Source organism: Ranitomeya imitator, chromosome 6 (genome assembly GCF_032444005.1).
Source record: "Ranitomeya imitator isolate aRanImi1 chromosome 6, aRanImi1.pri, whole genome shotgun sequence".
In the NCBI taxonomy this organism is placed as follows: domain Eukaryota; kingdom Metazoa; phylum Chordata; class Amphibia; order Anura; family Dendrobatidae; genus Ranitomeya; species Ranitomeya imitator.
The window spans coordinates 42,768,269-42,776,505 of NC_091287.1; positions in this window are offsets into that span (position 1 = coordinate 42,768,269).

Sequence of the window (8,237 nt, forward strand, 5' to 3'; positions counted from 1 at the left end):
TATATATATATGTGTGTGATTGAGACACATATATGTGTTGTGAATTCTGTGGTTGGGCTCCCTCCTGTGGTCATGAATGGTACTTCGGCTGGTTCTCTCCATGGACTTTCTCTGGTGGCTGTGGGTGTTTCTGAGTTTCCTTCCACAGGTGACGAGGTTAATTCGTTAGCTGGCTGCTCTATTTAACTCCACTTAGATCTTTGCTCCATGCCACCTGTCAATGTTCCAGTATTGGTCTAGTTCACTCCTGGATCGTTCTTGTGACCTGTCTTCCCAGCAGAAGCTAAGTTCCTGCTTGTTTTTCTTTGGTTTGCTATTTTTCTGTCCAGCTTGCTATTTTTATTGTTGTCTTGCTTGCTGGAAGCTCTGGGATGCAGAGGGAGCGCCTCCGCACCGTAAGTCGGTGCGGAGGGTCTTTTTACGCCCTCTGCATGGTCTTTTTGTAGGTTTTTGTGCTGACCGCAAAGCAACCTTTCCTATCCTCAGTCTGTTCAGTAAGTCGGGCCTCGCTTTGCTAAATCTATTTCATCTCTGTGTTTGTATTTTCATCTTTACTCACAGTCATTATATGTAGGGGGCTGCCTTTTCCTTTGGGGAATTTCTCTGAGGCAAGGTAGGCTTTATTTTTCTATCTTCAGGGCTAGCTAGTTCCTTAGGCTGTGCCGAGTTGCATAGGGAGCGTTAGGAGCAATCCACGGCTATTTCTAGTGTGTGTGATAGGATTAGGGATTGCGGTCAGCAGAGTTCCCACGTCCCAGAGCTCGTCCTTATTTTCAGTAACTATCAGGTCTTTCCGTGTGCTCTTAACCACCAGGTCCATTATTGTCCTGACCACCAGGTCATAACAGTACAGGTGGCCCGAAGTACTAATGCATCTCAATAGAGGGATAAGAGAAGTTCTGAGACCATTTTTTTTCTTTGCAGTGTGTTTTGTCTCTCTTTTCCCCTTTACCTCTGGGTGGTTCAGGACACAGGTGTAAACATGGACATTCAAGGTCTGTCCTTTTGGATGGATAATCTCACTACAAGGGTACAAAACATTCAAGATTTTGTGGTTCAGAATCCGATGTCAGAGCCTAGGATTCCTATTCCTGATTTGTTTTTTGGTGATAGATCTAAGTTCTTGAATTTCAAAAATAATTGTAAATTGTTTCTTGCCTTGAAACCTCGCTCCTCAGGTGACCCTGTTCAACAAGTTAAGATCATTATTTCTTTGTTACGTGGTGACCCTCAAGACTGGGCATTTTCCCTTGCGCCAGGAGATCCGGCATTGCGTGATGTTGATGCGTTTTTCCTGGCGCTTGGATTACTTTATGATGAACCTAATTCAGTGGATCAGGCAGAGAAAATCTTGCTGGCTCTGTGTCAGGGTCAGGATGAAGCGGAGATATATTGTCAGAAGTTTAGAAAGTGGTCTGTGCTCACTCAGTGGAATGAATGTGCCCTGGCAGCAATCTTTAGAAAGGGTCTCTCTGAAACCCTTAAGGATGTCATGGTGGGATTTCCCATGCCTGCTGGTCTGAATGAGTCTATGTCTTTGGCCATTCAGATCGATCGACGCTTGCGTGAGCGTAAAGCTGTGCACCATTTGGCGGTACTATCTGAGCATGGCCTGAGCCTATGCAATGTGATAGGACTTTGACCAGAGCTGAACGGCAAGAACACAGACGTCGGAATGGGCTATGTTTTTACTGTGGTGATTCCACTCATGCTATCTCCGATTGTTCTAAGCGGTTCGCTAGGTCTGCCACCATTGGTACGGTACAGTCTAAATTTCTATTGTCCATTACTCTGATTTGCTCTTTGTCATCCTATTCTGTTATGGCATTTGTGGATTCAGGCGCTGCCCTGAATTTGATGGACTTGGAGTTTGCTAGGCGCTGTGGTTTTTTCTTGGAGCCCTTGCAGTATCCTATTCCATTGAGAGGAATTGATGCTACGCCTTTGGCCAAGAATAAGCCTCAGTACTGGACCCAATTGACGATGTGCATGGCTCCTGCACATCAGGAGGATATCCGCTTTCTGGTGTTGCATAATCTGCATGATGTGGTCGTTTTGGGGTTGCCATGGCTACAGGTTCATAATCCAGTATTGGACTGGAAATCTATGTCTGTGTCCAGCTGGGGTTGCCAGGGGGTACATGGTGATGTTCCATTTTTGTCTATTTCGTCTTCCACTCCTTCTGAAGTTCCAGAATTTTTGTCGGATTATCGGGATGTATTTGATGAGCCCAAAGCCAGTGCCCTACCTCCTCATAGGGATTGCGATTGTGCAATTAATTTGATTCCTGGTAGTAAGTTTCCTAAGGGCCGATTGTTCAATTTATCTGTGCCAGAACACGCCGCTATGCGGAGTTATATAAAGGAATCCTTGGAGAAAGGCCATATTCGCCCGTCGTCATCACCGTTAGGAGCAGGGTTCTTTTTTGTGGCCAAGAAGGATGGTTCTTTGAGACCTTGTATTGATTACCGCCTTCTTAATAAAATTACAGTCAAATTTACTGCAAAGGATTCTGGGTAAACCTGCTATTCTTTGTATTATGCTGCTTGCAAGTACTTTCCGTTTCAGGAAAGCATCCACTATGTATTTCCTTTAAGTAGAGGGCTTTTCGGTCTCTTTCGTCCCGCTACATTTAGCCCAACTTGGGTCTCTCCCTAAGGTGGCTAGCATATATGTATCGCTTGCTCACCGAGCCCCACTCCATACAGCCAACAAATTCCAGCCCTGTGCTGATGAGGGCCTAAAGCCCGAAACACGTGTCCACAGGTAGGAATTGGTTGGCTGTGTAAATTTAGAAACTAATCCGCAGCATTGCTCGCTTGGCGGTTCCAAGCGCTGTGGATTAGTCTGGGGTGGAAAGAGATGATTTGCATAGCTCCGCCTACTGCAAAGGATTCTGGGTAAACCTGCTATTCTTTGTATTATGCTGCTTGCAAGTACTTTCCGTTTCAGGAAAGCATCCACTATGCACCACACAGTCAAATTTCAGTATCCTTTGCCGTTGCTGTCTGATTTGTTTGCTCGTATTAAAGGGGCTAGTTGGTTCACCAAGATAGATCTTCAAGGGGCGTATAATCTTGTGCGTATTAAACAAGGCAATGAATGGAAAACAGCATTTAATACGCCCGAGGGCCATTTTGAGTACCTGGTTATGCCATTCGGGCTTTCCAATGCTCCATCAGTATTTCAGTCCTTTATGCATGACATCTTCTGAGAGTACCTGGATAAATTCCTGATTGTGTATTTGGATGATATTTTGGTCTTTTCGGATGATTGGGAGTCTCATGTGAAGCAGGTCAGAATGGTGTTCCAGGTCCTTCGTGCGAATTCCTTGTTTGTGAAGGGGTCAAAGTGTCTCTTTGGAGTTCAGAAGGTTTCATTTTTGGGGTTCATTTTTTCCCCTTCTACTATCGAGATGGACCCTGTTAAAGTCCAGGCCATTTACGATTGGACTCAGCCAACATCTGTGAAGAGCCTGCAAAAGTTCCTGGGCTTTGCTAATTTTTATCGGCGCTTCATCGCTAATTTTTCTAGTGTTGCTAAACCGTTGACTGATTTGACCAAGAAGGGTGCTGATGTGGTCAATTGGTCTTCTGCAGCTGTAGAGGCTTTTCAGGAGTTGAAGCGTCGTTTTTCTTCTGCCCCTGTGTTGTGCCAGCCAGATGTTTCGCTCCCTTTTCAGGTTGAGGTTGATGCTTCTGAGATTGGAGCAGGGGCTGTTTTGTTGCAAAGAAGTTCTGATGGCTCGGTGATGAAGCCATGTGCTTTCTTTTCTAGAAAGTTTTCGCCTGCTGAGCGCAATTATGATGTTGGTAATCGAGAATTGTTGGCCATGAAGTGGGCATTCAAGGAGTGGCGTCATTGGCTTGAAGGAGCCAAGCATCGCGTGGTGGTCTTGACAGATGCCAAACGGTTGAATCCGAGACAGGCTCGATGGTCGTTATTTTTCTCCCATTTTGATTTTGTGGTTTCGTACCTTCCGGGCTCTAAGAATGTGAAGGCTGATGCCCTGTCAAGGAGTTTTGTGCCTGACTCTCCGGGTGTTCCTGAGCCGGCGGGTATTCTCAAAGAGGGGGTAATTTTGTCTGCCATCTCCCCTGATTTGCGGCGAGTGCTCCAAAAATTTCAGGCTGATAGACCTGACCGTTGCCCAGCGGAGAAACTGTTTGTCCCTGATAGATGGACTAGTAGAGTTATCTCTGAGATTCATTGTTCAGTGTTGGCTGAGCATCCTGGAATTTTTGGTACCAGAGATTTGGTGGCTAGATCCTTTTAGTGGCCGTCTTTGTCACGGGATGTGCGTTCTTTTGTGCAGTCCTGTGGGACTTGTGCTCGGGCTAAGCCCTGCTGTTCTCGTGCCAGTGGGTTGCTTTTGCCCTTGCCGGTCCCGAAGAGGCCCTGGACGCATATTTCTATGGATTTTATTTCGGATCTCCCCGTCTCTCAAAAGATGTCGGTCATTTGGGTGGTTTGTGATAGCTTTTCTAAGATGGTCCATTTGGTACCTTTGTCTTAATTGCCTTCCTCCTCTGATTTGGTGCCATTATTTTTCCAGCATGTGGTTCGTTTACTTGGTATCCCGGAGAACATCGTTTCTGACAGAGGTTCCCAGTTTGTTTCGAGGTTTTGGCGATCCTTTTGTGCTAGGATGGGCATTGATTTGTCTTTTTCCTCAGCTTTCCATCCTCAGACAAATGGCCAAACCGAACGAACTAATCAGACTTTGGAAACATATCTGAGATGCTTTGTTTCTGCTGTTCAGGATGATTGGGTGTCCTTTTTGCCGTTGGCTGAGTTCGCCCTTAATAATCGGGCCAGCTCGGCTACTTTGGTTTCGACGTTTTTCTGCAATTCTGGTTTCCATCCTCATTTCTCTTCAGGGCAGGTTGAGTCTTCGGACTGTCCTGGTGTAGATACTGTGGTGGATAGGTTGCAGCAGATTTGGACTCATGTGGTGGACAATTTGAAATTGTCCCAGGAGAAGGCTCAACGTTTCGCTAACCGCCGGCGCTGTGTGGGTTCCCGACTTCGTGTTGGGGATTTGGTTTGGTTGTCGTCTCGTTATGTTCCTATGAAGGTTTCCTCTCCTAAGTTTAAGCCTCGTTTCATTGGTCCGTATAAGATTTCTGAGGTTATCAATCCTGTGTCATTTCGTTTGGCCCTTCCTGCTTCTTTTGCCATCCATAATGTGTTCCATAGGTCATTATTGCGGAGATACGTGGCGCCTGTGGTTCCATCCGTTGATCCTCCTGCCCCGGTGTTGGTTGAGGGGGAGTTGGAGTATGTGGTGGAGAAGATTTTGGATTCTCGTATTTTGAGACGGAAACTCCAGTACCTGGTCAAGTGGAAGGGTTATGGTCAGGAAGATAATTCCTGGGTTTTTGCCTCTGATGTTCATGCTGCCGATCTGGTTCGTGCCTTTCATTTGGCTCATCCTGGTCGGCCTGGGGGCTCTGGTGAGGGTTCGGTGACCCCTCCTCAAGGGGGGGGTACTGTTGTGAATTCTGTTGTCGGGCTCCCTCCTGTGGTCATGAATGGTACTTCGGCTGGTTCTCTCCATGGACTTTCTCTGGTGGCTGTGGGTGTTTCTGAGTTTCCTTCCACAGGTGACGAGGTTAATTCGTTAGCTGGCTGCTCTATTTAACTCCACTTAGATCTTTGCTCCATGCCACCTGTCAATGTTCCAGTATTGGTCTAGTTCACTCCTGGATCGTTCTTGTGACCTGTCTTCCCAGCAGAAGCTAAGTTCCTGCTTGTTTTTCTTTGGTTTGCTATTTTTCTGTCCAGCTTGCTATTTTTATTGTTGTCTTGCTTGCTGGAAGCTCTGGGATGCAGAGGGAGCGCCTCCGCACCGTGAGTCGGTGCGGAGGGTCTTTTTGCGCCCTCTGCGTGGTCTTTTTGTAGGTTTTTGTGCTGACCGCAAAGCAACCTTTTCTATCCTCAGTCTGTTCAGTAAGTCGGGCCTCGCTTTGCTAAATCTATTTCATCTCTGTGTTTGTATTTTCATCTTTACTCACAGTCATTATATGTGGGGGGCTGCCTTTTCCTTTGGGGAATTTCTCTGAGGCAAGGTAGGCTTTATTTTTCTATCTTCAGGGCTAGCTAGTTCCTTAGGCTGTGCCGAGTTGCATAGGGAGCGTTAGGAGCAATCCACGGCTATTTCTAGTGTGTGTGATAGGATTAGGGATTGCGGTCAGCAGAGTTCCCACGTCCCAGAGCTCGTCCTTATTTTCAGTAACTATCAGGTCTTTCCGTGTGCTCTTAACCACCAGGTCCATTATTGTCCTGACCACCAGGTCATAACATATATGTATATATATTAATATTTCATTCAGCGCTAGATAGCTTAAAAGCCGGTAATTCAATTGCTGGTTTTTGCTATCTCCTTCCTAAACCCGACATGATATGAGACATGGTTTACATACAGTAAACCATCTCATATCCCCATTTTTTTGCATATTCCACACTACTAATGTTAGTAGTGTGTATGTGCAAAATTTGGGCGCTCTAGCTATTAAATTTAAGGGTTAAATGGCGGAAAAAATTGGCATGGGCTCCTGCGCAATTTTCTCCGCCAGAGTAGTAAAACCAGTGACTGAGGGCAGATATTAATAGCCTGGAGAGGGTCTATGGTTATTACCCCCCCCCCCGGCTAAAAAACATCTGCCCCCAGCCACCCCAGAAACGGCACATCTGGAAGATGCGCCTATTCTGGCACTTGGCCACTCTCTTCCCATTCCCGTGTAGCGGTGGGATATGGGGTAATGAAGGGTTAATGTCACCTTGCTATTGTAAGGTGACATTAAGCCAGATTAATAATGGAGAGGCGTCAATTATGACACCTATCTGTTATTAATCCAGTAGCATGAAATGGTTAAAAAAACACATTATTACAAAGTCTTTTAATGAAATAACACGTTGTTGTAATATTTTATTAGACTCTTAATCCACCTGAAGACCCTCGACCTGTAACAAATTAAAAATAATAAACCAACTCTCTCTCATACCTTCCGTCGATATGTCCCATGATGTAAATCCATCTGAAGGGGTTAAATTATTTTACAGGCAGTAGCTCTGCTATAATGCAGCTGTGCTCCTGCCTGTAAAACCCCAGCGAATGAATGTAAAGTAGGTCAATGACCTGTAGTTACCTTCATTCGCGGTGATGCGCCCTCTGCTGGAGGGACATCCAGCAGAGGGCGCATCACCGCGAATGAAGGTAACTACAGGTCATTGACCTACATTACCTTCATTCACTGGGGTTTTACAGCCACGAGCACAGCTGCATTAGCAGAGCTCCTGGGTGTAAAATTATTTAACCCCTTCAGATGGAAGAGAATGGCCAAGTGCCAGAATAGGCGCATCTTCCAAATGTGCCTTTTCTGGGGTGGCTGGGGGCAGATGTTTTTAGCCGGGGGGGGAGGGGGGAGCCAACAACCGTGGACCCTCTCCAGGCTATTAATATCTGCCCTCAGTCACTGGCTTTACTACTCTGGCGGAGAAAATTGCGCAGGAGCCCACGCCAATTTTTTCCGCCATTTAATCCTTAAATTTAAAAGCTAGAGCGCCCAAATTTTGCACACACATGCTACTAACATTAGTAGTGTGGAATATGCAACAAAATGGGGATATGAGATGGTTTACTGTATGTAAACCATGTCTCATATCATTTTGGGTTTGTGAAGGAGATAGCAAAAGCCGGCAATTGAATTTGCCGCAAGGCCTCGACCAATCAGCGACGGGCACAGCATGGCGATGATGATGTCATAAAGGTTGCCTCAACCCATCAGCGACGGGCACAGTCTGCCGCGAATTCGCCTCGACCAATCAGCGACGGGCACAGTATCGACGTAGATGTCATAATGGTTGCCATGGCGACGATGATGTCATAAAGGTTGCCTCGACCAATCAGCGACGGGCACAGTCTGCCGCGAATTCTGGAATCATCATTGTCCATATACTACGGGGACATGCATATTCTAGAATACCGATGCGTTAGAATCGGGCCACAATCTAGTATATATATATATATATATATATATATATATATATATATATGTGTATATATATATATATATATATATATATATATATATATATATACACTGTATATATGTTTTAACGAACATTTGAGCCCATAAATCCATTAGATGTCGGTTTTGCAAGCCTGCGAGAAAATATCGCAGTACGGATGCCATACGGATTACATACGGAGGATGCCATGCGCAAAATACGCT